Below are 15288 nucleotides of genomic sequence, written 5' to 3'. Positions count from 1 at the left end.
CCTGACCACACTCAGCCCACTCCCGCCCCTACCCCAGGGCCTTTGCATCTGCTGTTCATTCTTCTCCCTTGGAGGTTCTGCTTGGAGTCACACTGTGGAGCCCTGGCTGGCCCATAATTCACGCTGTAGCCCAGGCTAGCCTCGGAGTTGCAGCAATCTTCTTCGTCCTAAGGCTGAGGCAGCAGGCATGAGCTGCCCTGCCGTCTGTTATTTTTGCCTTTTGTGTTTTGTCCTGCCTTGCTGTATTTAATCACTGTCTTCTCCTAACTGACAGCACACTGTCTGTCTCGGTTGGAACCCCAGCTTCATGGGATTGTATGCTGCCTATTTTGACTGCTGTGATTCCTGAGCCTAGAACCAGCCTAGCTGACACAGACAACATGTCTGTCTGTCTGTCTGTCTCCTCCTCCTTTTTCTTCTTCTTCTTCCTCCTCTTCCTCCTCCTTTTTGAGACAAAGTCTTTCTGTAACTCTGACTGGCCTGGAACTTGCCATGGAGACCAGGCTGGCCTCAAATACACAGCCACCTGCTTGCCTCTGCCTCCCAAGTGCCAGGATTAAAGACATGCTACTACACTTAGCCTCAAGCTTAGCCTGACTAGATGGATGGATAGTGGGCACATGAGCAGAGGGCGGTTGGTAGACAGATGGGTAGAACGAGAGAAAAATTCATTAATGGATAGAGGAAGTGAAACTGTAAGAAGGAAGGAAGCCACAAAGGGTTCACGGCCCAGGACACAGAGTCATAACCTCCCCAGACCCTTCTACCATGATTTCCCAGGTCCCTCACTGGGCTCTGCCCTGCTCACCAGGCCCTGGCAGCTCAAGCGGGGCAGGGGACCAGGCCTGAACAAAGTAGCTCTTCCTTTAGGATAGGAACACACACAGCTCCCGTCTGCAGCTGAAGGACAGCTGGCCATGGGAGTGGCCACAGGGCTAGGCACTTGGTGCTTGCATAGCCTGGCCATAGTTGGTCTGGAGCTTCCACACAGAGGAGTGAGGGGCAGGGCAGGGGAGGCTCCCTGCCGCTCATTCCTCAGAATGTGCCACTGGTGGCCAGGTGGGCCATCACCGGTCTTTTCCTCTCCCTACTCCCTGATTCAGGGGATGTCCCTGTGGCTGGCCACATGCCACCAAGAAGCCGTCAGCGGGTTTTTTTTTGTTTTCGTTTTTTGTTCTTTTTCTTTTCTTTCTTTCTTTTTTTTTTTTTTTTTTTTGAGACAGGGTTTCTCTGTGTAGCCCTGGCTGTCCTGGAACTCACTCTGTAGACCAGGCTGGCTTCGAACTCAGAAATCAGCCTGCCTCTGCCTCTGCCTCTGCTGGGATTAAAGGCGTGCGCCACCACCGCCCGGCACCGTCAGCGTTTATAAGGAATCAGAAGCTATGAGTACAGAGCTCTGTAGGTGAGAGCATGCCAGCACCTCTCCCCCAGGCCTTGTTTCTAACTCAGCATTCTCAGGAACCTTCCCTGCATGGCCCTCACTGTCCCCAGATCACAGGACAGGCCCCTGTGGTCTCTGGTCCCCCCAGTCTTGGAATCAGGGCTGTGCTGAGAACTGGGCCCTAGTACAGAAAAAAGACCCATTTGAGATGTCAGCCATGATGGTTCTAAAACCCAGCCCCTAAGTGAGGTGTGGTGAACCACACTTGTGGTAACTCACAGCACTGGGAGGCTGAGGCAGGAGGAGAGAGGAGCTCTGGGCCAGCCTGGGCTACAGAGAGAGAGAGTGAGGGGCCATACATATATATGTGTGTTTACACACACACGCGTGCACACACACACACACACACACACATATCCCCCTTGGCATTTTTGGCACCCAGAGATTGGGTTTGTGTCCCTGCCTGCTCAGTGGGTAGAGTGGTTGTCTAGCTAGCATCCATGAAGCCCTGGGTCAAATCCACAACCCTCATGTTTGTAGCCTCGTGATGGTACCGGTACACACCGTCAACTCCAGCGCCCAGGAGATGGAGGCTGGAGAATCAGGTTCATGGGTTACATGAGATTCTGTCTCAAAAACATCAGCTGCCGTGAGCTTCTGAAAGAAACTACAGGAGCTAACCAGGCTATAGGCTCCATCTTGGCTCCCAGCCCAGGCCAGAACCACCAGCCAGCTGCAGGCACAATCACAATGCATACCCAGTCCAATTATTCCTTTAGGCTGGCTCTGCTCCTCACTGGCTGCTCTCCATGTGACACAAGACCCCACCCCCCAGCAAGAAACACCCTAGCAGGCCCTGCCAGACTTCCTGATGCATAGAGGTTTGTGCAAAAATGAGTTGGTGGTCTCACACCATTAAGTTCTGCAGATTTGTTATGCAGCGGTTGCCGTGGGAACGTTGCCACCAAAGCCCTCCCTAGTCCTCTGTTTCCAGTCCACCTTGTCTCCCAGTCAGAACCACTCCTGGGCTGGACCCAAAGCCAGGAGATAGCTTCCTGTGTCCTGAAATTGAGGACAGGGTAGCAGGATGTTCTGGGCTCACCCTGATGCAGGGGATAAACCGTCTCTAAGCTGGCAATTGTGGGATTCCGAACCATTGCGAACATGGCACCCTCCGTTCTTCTATCCTTCTTCCCCATCCGTGACAGCCATTTGTGGAAGGCTTTGCTCTGGTTGGGGGGAGGGGGGTGCTGGGCACAACCATCAGGCCCAGTTTGTGGTTCCAAGGAGTGGCTGAATTCCAGAAGCAGGGCTCAAGTAGTGACCAATCAGAAGCTGGTGATGATGCATCAGGGCTTGTTGTAAATCATGGGTATCATCTCTTCCTTCCCTACCTCAGAGAGAGAGAGACAGAGAGAGAGAGAGAGAGAGAGAGAGAGAGAGAGAGAATTTGAGACAGTCTCACATAACCCAGGTTGGTCTTAAATTTACTATGTAACCAAGGATGATCTTGACCCTCTGATGCTGGTTACTGATCTGCTTCTGTCTATGAGGAAGTCCTTCCTGTTGTCTGACCTCTTTGACTGCTATGCTCTATCCATGGTGGGAGAAACTATTGTACTGGACTCTAGAGTCTCAAGGAACTAGGGCAGTAGGTCCAGTATATGACCCACAGACTGGTACCCAGAGAGAAGCACCTGGATGCAGAGAGGCCCAGAGCTCAGGGTAGTGGAAGCAGACTGGACCCCTATAAGAAGATGGAGCCAAAGGAGAGATCTAGTTGCTGTGGGAAGAGCTGAAAACACAATTCTTGATGGGGTTCATGTCCTAATTTGGGGCTTCTCTCAGCCACCATGAGGACAAAGTCCGCTGTCAGCTGCCCTACTGGTGCCTGACTAGCCCAGGAGACCCTATAGATCAATGTTTCTCAACCTGTGGGTTGAGATCTCCTTGGAGGTAAAACGACCCTTCCGTAGGGGTCACCCATCAGATAGTCTGCATATCAGATACTTACATTATGATTCATAACAGCAAAGTTACAGTTACGAAGTAGCAATGAAAATAATTTTATACTCGGGAGTCACCGCAACATGGGGAACTGTACCAAAGGGTATTAGAAAGGCTGAACCCATTGGTATAGTTTGAGGCAAGCCTGGGCTACAGGAGACCCTATTTCAAGTAAGAAAGAGAACAGACCCTGCTTGTCAAAGGCTTGTGTCAGGACAGGGCTGTGGCTGAGACTCACAGCAAGCTGGACACTGTAACTGGGAGGAGAGAATCCAGTCTCATCTCAGACAGTGGCTTCAGTGTCCTCTGGGACTGGCTAATCTTTGATTGCAGGTTGAGGGGCACAGTACTCTGTAGAAACCATCTCTGTCCTCTAAGAATATATCTTTAAGGCTTCAGGGAGGCTGGCCACCTTGGATGATCTATTCCAGAGACCCTGGGATTCAGAGCTCTTCTGTTTCCTGTAGCTGGGTGACACTGCAAGTCAGGCCGGGCAGAGGGCTGGCACACAGCAGGCATGCGGGACAAATGGATAATTGGAGAGGACTAGGGGAGAAGCCGGAGACCTGGACTGGCCGTTGGCCCAACACTACAGTTCCTTCATACACACCTTCTAGAATCTTCCCTGCTTCTGGGCTTCCTCACTCTGCACAAGCAGATAGACAGGCTGGGATTAAAGTCCCCAGGCTGACACTAACCCAGGGCAGGGCAGGCAAGTGAGAGGATAAGGACCCTGCAAGCCTCTCCACCCCTGGGTGGGACAATCAGACTCTGCACAGCCTGAGATCTGCCAGCCAACAGGGCAAGTCCTGGGGCCCCACTGGGCCTGCACTTCTCAAGGTCTCCAGCATAAATCATTCCCCAAGACATAGCCTTAGGGTCTGACTTGGGAGGATTGGAATGAAATGAGATCCCAGGGTCCTGTCTCTCACTCTGAGACTCCAACAGACAGAGCTAACTTCTCTGGGCTGGGTTCTCCTCACCCACCAGAAAAATCTTAATGGTGTCCATAGCCAGATGCAGGTTCGGGAAGTCCCTTTGGATTTGGCACTGAGATTCCTCTCTCAGGGCAAGGGAACTTCTGTGAGATACTGCAAGGGTGGACAGGTGACCTTGTCAAAACCCATGGAGCTGACCACACGGCAAGCATTGCCACAGACATGAGCTTCAGCTGAGTCATCCCCATTGGCTTGTCAATTATAGTGAGCTGTCAATCAATCACAGTGAGCTGTCAATCAATCACAGTGAATGCACCATGAGATGGTACAGTAGATCTGACCATGGGAGCACCACATGACCACCCCACCCACTCACCCACCCTCAGATAGTCTCATGTAGCTCAGGCTGGCCTCCAATTCTCTATGTAGCCAAGGATGACCTAGGATTCTGATCTTCCTGCCTCTACGTCCCCAGAACTTGGGTTACAGGCATGCGTCACCGGCCCAGTTTGAACAGTGTTGAAGATGAAGCCAGGGCTGGAGGCTAGCCAAATGCTCTGCCAGCTGAACCGCTTCCTCAGCCATCATTCAGGGTTCCTGGAACCTTAAAACGTTCTGAAAACAAAGTCAAGGCTAGGATTTGGAGGCCTGTAATCCCAGCACTTAGGAGGAGAAGGCACAGAGGCAGGAGGATCGGAAGATACAGGTCATCCTCAGCTACATAGTAAGTTTGAGGCTGAGGCAAGCCTGGGCTATATACAACCCTATCTCAACAGCAGCAGCAACAACAACAACAACAACAACAACAAACAAAGAGCAAAATCAAATCCCTTCTTTTATTTATTTATTTATTTATTTATTTATTTATTTGGTTTATTTTTTGGAAACAGACTCTGAGCCAGGAGGTGGTGGTGCACATCTTTAATCTTAGCACTATGGAGGCAGAGGCAGGTAGACCTCTGAGTTTGAATCCAGCCTGGTCTACAAAGTGAGTTCCAGGATAGCCAGGGCTACATAGTAAGACCCTGTCTCAAATCAACAAAAACAAAGATATATGATGATTGTATATGTTATGGGTGTTTGCTTGTATGTATGACTGTATACCGTGAGCATGCAGTTCATGCAGAGGCCAGAAGAGGATGTTAGTTCCACCTGGAACGGGCGTTTGGGCAGCTGTGGCCAGTGTTTTAACTGCTTTGCCATCTCCCTGGCCCCAGCCCTGCCTGGACCACGAAGCCTCTCTCAACTCCTCCTGTAATTCCAATGTTCTCTCCTTTCAGACCCCCCCCCTTTTTTTTCCCCCGATTTCCCACTTCTTCCTGCCCCAGGATCTTTGCACAGGGCATTTACTCTGTCTGGCTTCCCCGGGAAGCCTCAGCCTCTCCCTGTCCATCCCCAGTCATGTGACACCACACCCATAGTTCCATAGCACATAGTAAAACTGCATGTAATTTAGGGGAGTGACCCGGATCTGCACCAGAACCCCAATTCCAAGAGGGTGTATGCTCACAAGATCCCCGTGTACTCAGCACTTCCTTGAGTGGCCAGCACACATTGCAGGGGGGCCCCCAGTCCCCAAGACTCTCAGCCCCGTGGTCCAAAGTTGGGGATGTTTTCTGTAGCCAGAGAACCCCTTCCTGAGAAGAGTTCACCGACTCTTCAGGTCTGAGGTCTGGCAAGGCAGAACATGGCTCCGAGGTCCAGCTCCCTGGAAATCTCACAGCTCCTGGTGTCTGGCTGGGGTCAGGCTGCAACTTCAGATCTTGCAGGAAAGTCTCCTCTGTTCTCATGAAGGCCCAGGAGCTGGATGGGGGTGTGGGAGGAAGAGGCCGGCTGTACTCCATCTGGCCTGAGGCCTCCTCCGCTGCCCCAGGACAAGGGCCCCAGTGTCTGCTCAACTCCTGCACAAACAGCGGGCCTGTCTCTCCCTCTCCACTAAGAGTGCCTGGGCTGTGACCCATTCCTACCCCCTTAGAAGGGCATGGCATACCCTCCTCATGGCCCCCTCCCCCCTTACTTATAAAGGATCTAGAAACAGGCCAGTCAACTTGGCGTGGGAGAGGACCTGTTGACTGGATGACCGCGCATGTTTTAACAGTTTTCAGGCCAGGCCAGGCCAGGCCGTTTGAGCAAGGCTGGCTTGAAGGCTTCCTTCCTGCCAAGGTAGGTGTGGGCACAGTTGGAGGCCAGGGCCAATCCCAGGTAGACTTGGCATCAGTGTTTTGCCTCCTGTCAATCAAGGCCTGGTCCTGCCCAACCAGGCCCTGGGAAGCTTTCCAGGTAGTTTTCCTTCACTATAATTTTCCAAGGCCCAGGATCCTCGTCTCTGACTCCTCAGCAGTGAAGCACAGAGACCCGGACACCCACAGAGGCCTGCGCCCCCTCCCCCGGGAGCTCCCTCCAATCCCACCTGGGTGTCAGGCTGAGAGTGACAAGGACTGCTATCCCCTCCACTCGACAACTCAGACAAGTGACTCAAGGCGTCAGCATCTCAGCCTAGGTTCCTGACATCCCAGCCAATGTGTGAAGCTTGTCCCAGTACTTATTATTCAATGATCAAGGGGATTTGGGGCCTGGTTTGTGGAAATCTTGATAAAGTTTCCTGTCTTCAAAAGTCCCATTTGGGCTGGAGAGATGGCTCAGCGGTTAAGAGCACTGATTGCCCTTCCAGAGGTCTTGAGTTCAATTCCCAGCAACCACATGGTGGCTCACAACCATCTGTAATGGGATCCGATGCCCTCTTCTGGTGAGTCTGAAGAGAGCAATGGTATACTTATATACATTAAAAAAAAAAAAAAAAAAGAAAGAAAAGAAAAAAAGCCCCATCCTTGTTCATCAGTATAACCCAAATTCCATGGCTAGACTGCATTTTTAAAAATGTGTGTGTTTGCGTATATTTATGTATATATGATTCCTGTACATGTGTATTTGAGTACATGTGTGTTTCATGTATGTGTATATACTATATATTTGTATATATATGTATTTGTGTGCATGTGTGTATATTTGTGTATATATGTGTTTATGTGTATGTGTGTGTATTTGTGTGCATGTGTGTATATTTGTGTATATATGTGTTTATGTGTATGTGTGTGTATTTGTGTGCATGTGCACATGTATATATTTGCATGTGCACATGTATTTGTGTGTATGTGTTTGTGTGCATGTGTGTATATTTGTGTACATGTGTGTATTTGTGTGCATGTGTATATGTATGTATTTGCATGTATGTACATATACACGTCTATGAATATACATATGTATTTGTATATTTGTGTGCATGTGTGTATCTGTGTGCATGTGTGTGTATTCGTGTACATGTGTTCGTGTGTGTGCATATGTGTGCAGGTGTGTGTATATACATGTGTTTACTATGTCTATGTGTGTGCATGTGTGTGTTCATATGTGCATGTGTGTGTATGCATGCATACATGTTATCTGTATTTGTATGCATGTACATGCCACAGGCCTAGAGGCTGAGTCGGGTGTCTTCCTGTACTGCTCCCACCTTAGACTTGGAGAGAAGATCTTTCACTGAACATGGAGCTAGTTGATTCAGCTAGATTGTCTGACAGATCCTCCTGTTGCCTACCGCCAAGGCCAGGGTTACAGGCTCACACCATCGTGCCTAGCTTTCCATGGGTGCTAGGACCTAGCATCACTTGACCCTCTGAGCCACCTGTCCAGTCCCTAGATTGCCATTTATTTTTTCCTTCCCTTTTCTTTTGACTAGTTTCTTTTTAGACAAGCTCTTGCTCTGCAGCCCTGGCCTGTAGTTAAGTAACTAATTTTGTTTACTTATGAGTGTGTACGGGTGTGCACCCATGTGTCATAGCATGCACGAGCAGGTCAGAGGATAACACACAGGAGCTGGTGTCTCTCCTTCCACCGTGTGGGTTCTGGGGATGGGACCCCGTAGGCAGGCTTGGTGAGCCATCTTGGAGACCCTGTCATTTCTTTTGAGACAGGGTCTTGGTGTGTCACCCAGGCCGGGCTCACCTTGTGGTTCCCACTGCTGTAATTACAGGGGCGTGCCACCACACCCAGTGGAGAGAGTGCAGACTGCCCGATCTACAGAACATCACTTCCACTAGATGTTCTTATGTGGCTCTTTAGACCCACTGCCCACACCTGCCCGCTTCTTTGACCTCCTCCCTCTCCCCGCACCCAAGGGGGCTGTGCTTCAGGGCTGGAGTTACCCGGCTCCCCCTGGGCTGTCTGCAGTTTGTGCCGGGTGGGAGGCTGGAGGGAGGGAAGAGAAAGATGTGGAGGTGCTCTCTGTCGGCCACACCCAGGTTGGCAGTGGCCTGGCTCTTGGGAGTCTCTTCCTAGGGAAGAGGGCAGCCTTTCAGTGGCCAGCTCCAGGGCACACCGCCATGTTGGTTACCCCTTCACCATGTCTGTGCTTCTGCAGGCCTGGCAAGTCCTAACCTCTCTCGAATCAATCCTGGGCATGTGGCTGCTTTATGTCAGTGTCTGACAAGTGACACTATTGTTTCTGCAGGGACACTGAGACAGGGAAAAGGCTTTTCTTTGCAACAGTGAGTGGCTGTTGCTGATCCTGTGTTCTGACTCCAGGCTTGGCTTTCATTGTGTCCGAGATGGGTCCTACAAGGGAAAGTTCAGAGTCAGGCATTGTTGGGGAAGGCCTGGCGTAGAGGTCATCTGATTTGAGGCCTCCAGAACCAAAGTCTGTGCTCTAACAAGGCCTGCTTGGGGGGAGGGGGGGTGGAGGGCGAGGTGGAGGGCTGTCTTCTGTGACCAACACAGAATCCAAGCCCTCGGGGTCTCTTACCTCTTATGTTACTGGGACCACAGCTTGTGGGACCCACAGTCTCCTGGGTGAACTCTTGCTCAGTTCCTGTGCATGGCGTGGGTGGTCACCCAAAGTCTGGAAAATATAGGTACTTCATTGAGGGAATGGGGTTACGGGAAACACAAGCCAGTCTCAGCTTTTGGCTTCCCAAGACACTGAGCGTGGATTTCCGCGTGTGGGTAAGGGCAGGAGCGAAAGTGCCCTGACCAAGGGATTGTGCTGGCTCCCGGGGATCCTGCACACCCTCAGCAGCGGCTCAGAGGCTCCCTGCTGTGGGTGGGGTGCCTGACCAGGGCAGCTGATGGCATAGGGAAGGAATTCTCTGGGAACCCAGCGGGCCTGGACTGGCACCCCACCCACGGGGGTGACCCAGCTGGTGGCTGCCACTTAAGAGTCAGCCAAGGCTGGGCCCCGCCCCCTTCCTGCTTTCACCCATCCGGGTCCCACCCCCTCCAGGCTCCTCCCCTCTCTTGACGCTGCAGTAAAGGATAGAAGAGACCCTTGAGAACTGTCTGTCATCTGTCCCAAACCAAGAATGTGTGGGTGGTGATGCGTTCTCAACCTTTTCCAGTTGCAATCAAGAGGGGCCGTGAGCGACAAGCCAGGCCATGGTGACACCTGGGGTGGTGACAGTGACACGAAACCTATTTACCAGGAGGACCCTGGATCACCGAGGGTTCTGCACTTCTTAGAATACCACACAACAGAGCCAGGTCAGGTCTCCAGGAGTGTGTGTGGGGTTGAGGGGACACTGGTTCAGGAAACTTGGGTTCCAGACTATACCACACCGTCCTCTTCAGAACTCAGGGAATAGTCTGAGCCCGGCTCCCCTACCCCCTAATCTCAGCCTGAATGGGCGGCATGGGAGGTGGGCTGCCTGATGGGAGTGCCTGTGGGCACTCTCTGGTGTGATTTATGAACAGTTTCCTTCTTTGGCGGCAAGCTCTGGACTCATATCGTCTGGAATTAAAAAGATAAAAAAAAAAAAGATGTGATATTGCCATGTTACATCTTAGGCCTGCAGTCTCAGCGACCTCAGAATCGGATGGGAGAAGGATCACAGGTTCAAGGTCTGCCTGGGTTACAGACCAGGTTGAGGGTTAGCCTGGGCAACACTGCAGAGATCCTGTCTCACAATATGAAGTTTTAAAAGATGAATGTAAGAGTGTAGCACAGTGGCAAAGCATTATCTTGTCATACCTGAGGCCTTGGGCTTGATCCTCAGGACTAATGTCTGGCTTCTGGGAATTCTGTTAGTGGATCCCAATAGAGCTTCTTTTGGGAGATGGGACTGGGAGATAACCAGCCACTGAGGAGGGGCCCTGGGCCAGGCTGACCTGTTGCTTTAGGGGACAATGGTCTGAAGTTGGTTCCAGCTTGATGGCCACTCAGAAGAGCTGGGCCACCATCCTCCCTGCCCCCACTCCTTCTGGAATCTCCCGGCAGTTCCTCCCCCAACCGGGGCTCCCAGCTCCCGTGGGGGTTTGGTGTCTGGGTTAATCCATGTCCTTTCTGGTTCAGTTCCACCTAAATTCAATAAACCTTTCCGTGTGTCTGGCCCGAGGACACAGAATGAAGCAGACAAGTCTTACTCCATCCAGGGCCTCAGAGTTCACCTCAGGAAGCAGAAAGAAGCCATCACTACAGCCCACATGGTCTTTGATAGTGGGAGAACGATGACTGTATGGTAAAAACAGGAATGTTCACAAGTTCTGGTGAGGCTGTCCCCTTAGCAGGAACAGCCCTCTGAGGCCAGTGGGAGTGTCTCCCATGAAGCCGATGGCACCCATTGCCCATCATCCATTAAAGTAAATCTACCTTTTGTCTTCTCTCTCTCTCCCTCTCCCTCTCCCTCTCTCTCTCTCTCTCTCTCTCTCTCTCTCTCTCTCTCTCTCTTCCCTTACTTTCTTTTTAGACTTGCTTATTTTAGTGTATTGGAATTTTGTACATGTGTATGCATGGATGGGTACCATATACATTGCCTGGGACCTGAGAAGATCAGAAGAAAGCATCAGATCCCCAAACTAGAGCTATGGATGGTGGTTGTTGTATAAGACTAACCCCCAAGCCAGCAACCTCCATTATAGGGAGTTCTGATAAGTCTGCTGACTCTTCACCTTACCTCACAGTAGGGAGGGCCATGGCACCCTCTCTTGAGTATCCAGCTGCCCTTCCCGATTAGATGGAGAGGGTAGGAGGATCTAGGTGGGAAGACTGAAGGGTGGGGACTCAGCCTATGCCAGTGGTGGTCAATCTTCCTAATGCTGTGACCCTTCAAGACAGTTCCTCATGTTGTGGTGACCTGCAACTATAAAATTATTTTTGTTGCTATTTCTTAATTTTGCTACACTTATGGATTGCAATATAAATATCAGCTATGCAGGATATCTGTGACCCCTAAAGGGATAGAAGAGACCCTTGAGAACTGTCTATCTGTCCCAAAGCAAGCGTGTGTATGTGACCCCTAAAGGGGTCGTAACCCCACAGCTTGAGAACTGCCAATCTATGCAGCCACAGTTAAGCCAAGGACCCTGATGCGCACAGAGCTTCTGTTGGGTTTAAGGTCTCCTGTGCTCTGTCTAGAAGGCTAAAAGATTCGTTGGTTCCCGGGGTGAATTTTGCCAGACGAGAATCTCATTTTGTCTTTGGGGCCTTGGGAGGCAGAGTGGGCATTGTTGAAGGTGTTTGTGTGCCACCATGTGGGTTCTTTTTCTTTGATATAGATAGGATCTCACTGGGTAGCCCTGGCTGGTCTGGAACTCACATTGTAGACCAGGGTGGTTTTGAACTCAAAGAGGTCTCTGTGCCTCTCATATACTGGGGGGTTAAAGTTAAACACCACCAAGTCCAGCATGTATTGGTATTTTTTTTAAATTTATTTATTATATGTAAGTACACTGTAGCTGTCTTCAGACACACCAGAAGAGAGCATCGGATCCCATTACAGATGGTTGTGAGCCACCATGTGGTTGCTGGGATTTGAACTCAGGACCTCTGGAAGAGCAGCCATTGCTCTTAACCACTGAGCTATCTCTCCAGTCCATGTATTGGTATTTTTGAGACAGGACCTTACCATGTAGCCCAGGCTGGTCCAGAACTCACAGCCATCCTTGTCTTTGCCTCAAGAATGTTGGGTAGAGCTGTATGCCACACTGCTTTCCCAGACTCTGGCTTTCCTCTCCTCTTCTTAAGACAGTGTCTCTGGAGGCCTTGGCTGGTCTTGAACTTCCTCTGTAGCTGAGGAACTTCTGATCTCCTGCCTCTGCCTCCTGTGTGTTGAGATTACACCAAGGCTGATAGATGTGGTGCAGGGGTTGGAACCCAGGGCTCTGTCAACAGAGACAATCTCTCTGTTGACTGAGCCACATCCCCAGACCTATTATTCACGGACTCTGGATTGGGCCCCAGCATGCTCCCTCTTGGAGGCCTGCTGGATATCTGAGAAGATACAAGAACCGAACCGTGGAGGGAGAGACAGTTTGGGTCTGGCCCACTGGGCTGGGTTTGCAGACCTGTCCTGTGGGTTGTAGGGAGCTCCAGAAGAGCTTCTAGCTGCAGAGTCATAGATCCAGGGTCATGGGGGGGGGTAGGCTCTCAGATGGTTAGCACACCCTACCACTCAACTGCACTCTGACCCCACCATCTCTTGCATTTTTTTTTTTTTAAACAGGCTGAACTTTTCTTTAAACCAGCACCACCTCAGAACTCAGGAAACAGCTTATGGTAGAGCTAGCTTGGCAGGACCCGGTGCCTGGCCTGAGCCCTGGGGTGCTCCTGAGGAAACAGCCTCCTGTTCCAGAATCCCTAGAGGCGGTAGGCATGGCAGGGGCCTGGCAATGGATCTCCATCTTTGGACTTCTCAGTGGGACTGGAGGTGTGCTCCCTACCTCTGAGCTTTTCCTGGTTGACGGAGACAAGGAGGCTCAGAGCATCCAGGCCCAGAGTGGAGGGACTTCCTCTTGGCTCTGAGACAGTGCCTGAGTATGGTGACACAGAAGGACCAGGTGGCGAGGGAGGTGAGAGTCTAGAGCAGTTACCAGAGAGCCAATGTTCAACCTTTGCCTTTTTATCCTCAAAACTTAGGGAAGGAGAAATAGGCAGGCTTGATCAGACACCGGTGAGGAGCAGAGGCCCTGCACATAGTAGGTGTCTTAATTACTCTTCTATTACTATGAAGAGAAACCATGACCTTGGCATCTCATGGTCAACTGTAACCCGCAAGCCAAATGAATCTTTTCCTCCCCAAATCACTTCTTGATAGTGGTGTTTTAATCATAGCAATCACAGCAACGTCTGTATGAGACGTTGATTTTTTTTGTTTTGTTTTTTAAAGCAACCTGGTAGGTTAAGACAAACATTCAAAGCATTGTTTGTAAAAATATTGTTTTGGATATATCTAGAAGAGGGTGTGAGTTCTGCCCCAGATGGAGAACTCGTGTGACCATGGGCATCCAGTGAACTGGGACTCAGACATCCTGTATCCAAGTCCTTGGGGTCTCTATGGACTTTGGTTTGTTTATTTTATGTGTATGGGTGCTTTGCTTGCTTGTATGTCTTGCACCAGGACTGTCCCCAATGCCTACAGAGGCCAGAAAAGGGTGTCAGATCCTCTGGAACTGGAGTTACAAATGGTTGTGAACTGCCACGTGGGTGGGTGCTGGGAATCAAAGCCTTGTTCTCCGGAAGAGAAGCCAGTGCTCTTAACTGCTGAGCCATCTCTTCAGGCCCTGTTTTTATTTTTTTAAATTTATTTATTTACTTTTATTTTATGTGCATTGGTGTTTTGTCTGCATGTATGTCTGTGTGAGACCATCAGTGACCCTGGAACTGGAGTTACAGACAGTTGAGAGTTGCCATGTGGGCGGTGGGAATTGAACTCGGATCCTCTGGAAGAGCAGGCAGTGCTTTTAACCACTTAGCGATCTGTCCTGCTCATTTTTATTTTTATTTGAGGCAGGCTCTCATGTGCCCTAGGTGAGCCTCGAACTTACTATACGGCCTTGAACTTTCAGTCCTCCCGCCTCTACTTCCCCACTAAAGGCTTGGATAACCACTACCATCAGCTCTAAGGGGCTTGGTAAAAACCCCCTGCACTCAAAGATTCTTCTCGGTGCAGGTCAGTTGCTGTCTCACGGCTGGCGGCTGTCTCCACCCCTCCTGGGTCTCTTCCTGCTTCTGTCTACAGTCCCCTCCTTCTTTTCTCCCAAGGACAAACGCCCCCATTCCCGCCCCTCAGGAAATAAGGGGGTGGAGGGATGGGGAGGAGGGAGCAAACGTGACCGAAGGAGGGGAGGAGGTTGGCAGGGGTGGGGGCATTCTTATCTCAGGAGTTCAAACCAAAGCACTAGGAAGCAAACGCCCAGCCTCTGTGGCGCAGAATAGAAAGTAGTCAACTTGGCGATGAGTTTGAGGGCTGAACTTTGTGAACAAGAGAACTTGTTTTAGTGGGCGCCGGGGAGCACTATCAATTAGAGGACGGGGAGCACTATCAATTAGAGGAGGTAATGCTTCCCCCCCTCCCAGGATTATTTATTTATTTTAAAGCAGTGACAGAAGGAGCCAAGAGAAAATGGAGCCAATTCCTCCTGGAGAGGGAGCGGCCGAACTGATTCGGAAGTTGGATCTCTTTGTACACAGGAATGTGGGAGAGAGAGAGAGAGAAAAAAAAACCTCAACAACAATAAAAACACCCAAACCCACCCCATTGCTTCATTTCCCCTCCAAGTCCAAGCCTTTCTATTGTGCAATGAAAAGCCTTTTCATGTTGAGAGAAATGAATCCTGATTTGCAACGCTAAGGGCTTGAGCGCACATCCAGGCGCAAGACGGTTCTCAGCTGGGCGCGGTTGCCGCAGGGTGACCGTGGCCAAGTTCCCGGTGTGCTCGGCCACGCGTGGGCCGCAGGCTGGGCGAGCTGGGGATCTCTGAGGGTGGAGAACCCCGAAGTGTAGCGTGGTGCCGGTGGGCAACCGTCTAGAGAGCGTGCTAGAGCCTGGGGGTCGTCCGGTGGCACGCTGGGCGTTTTGGGGGTGCAGGCGAGCACGCGCTCGGTGTGGAAGAGGCTGAGCCCCGGGCGCGGGTGCACGTGGGAGCCGCGGCGGGGGCGGGGCGGGGTGTGGCCTCCCCGCCTCCCAGGCGGGATTTGCA

At 51.1% G+C, this 15288-nt stretch overlaps 1 long non-coding RNA gene across 3 annotated transcripts; it reads right to left on the bottom strand.

The window, feature by feature from the left end:
- Window positions 1-5232: 5232 nt before the first annotated feature.
- LOC143435220 (uncharacterized) lies at window positions 5233-9513 on the bottom strand. Of its 3 annotated transcripts, none has more exons than XR_013105334.1 (3): window positions 9122-9513; window positions 8125-8934; window positions 5233-6129 (listed from the first exon to the last, which is right to left on the bottom strand). It is a non-coding gene; the product is annotated as an uncharacterized LOC143435220 (long non-coding RNA). The 3 variants fall into 3 exon arrangements; XR_013105335.1 differs by having other exon boundaries at window positions 5233-8654; window positions 8758-8934; XR_013105333.1 differs by having other exon boundaries at window positions 5233-8934.
- Window positions 9514-15288: the final 5775 nt, after the last annotated feature.

Source organism: Arvicanthis niloticus, chromosome 20 (assembly GCF_011762505.2).
Source record: "Arvicanthis niloticus isolate mArvNil1 chromosome 20, mArvNil1.pat.X, whole genome shotgun sequence".
NCBI lineage: Eukaryota > Metazoa > Chordata > Mammalia > Rodentia > Muridae > Arvicanthis > Arvicanthis niloticus.
The sequence above is the reverse complement of the archived record's forward strand: the minus strand, read 5'-3'. Positions and strand labels throughout refer to the sequence as shown.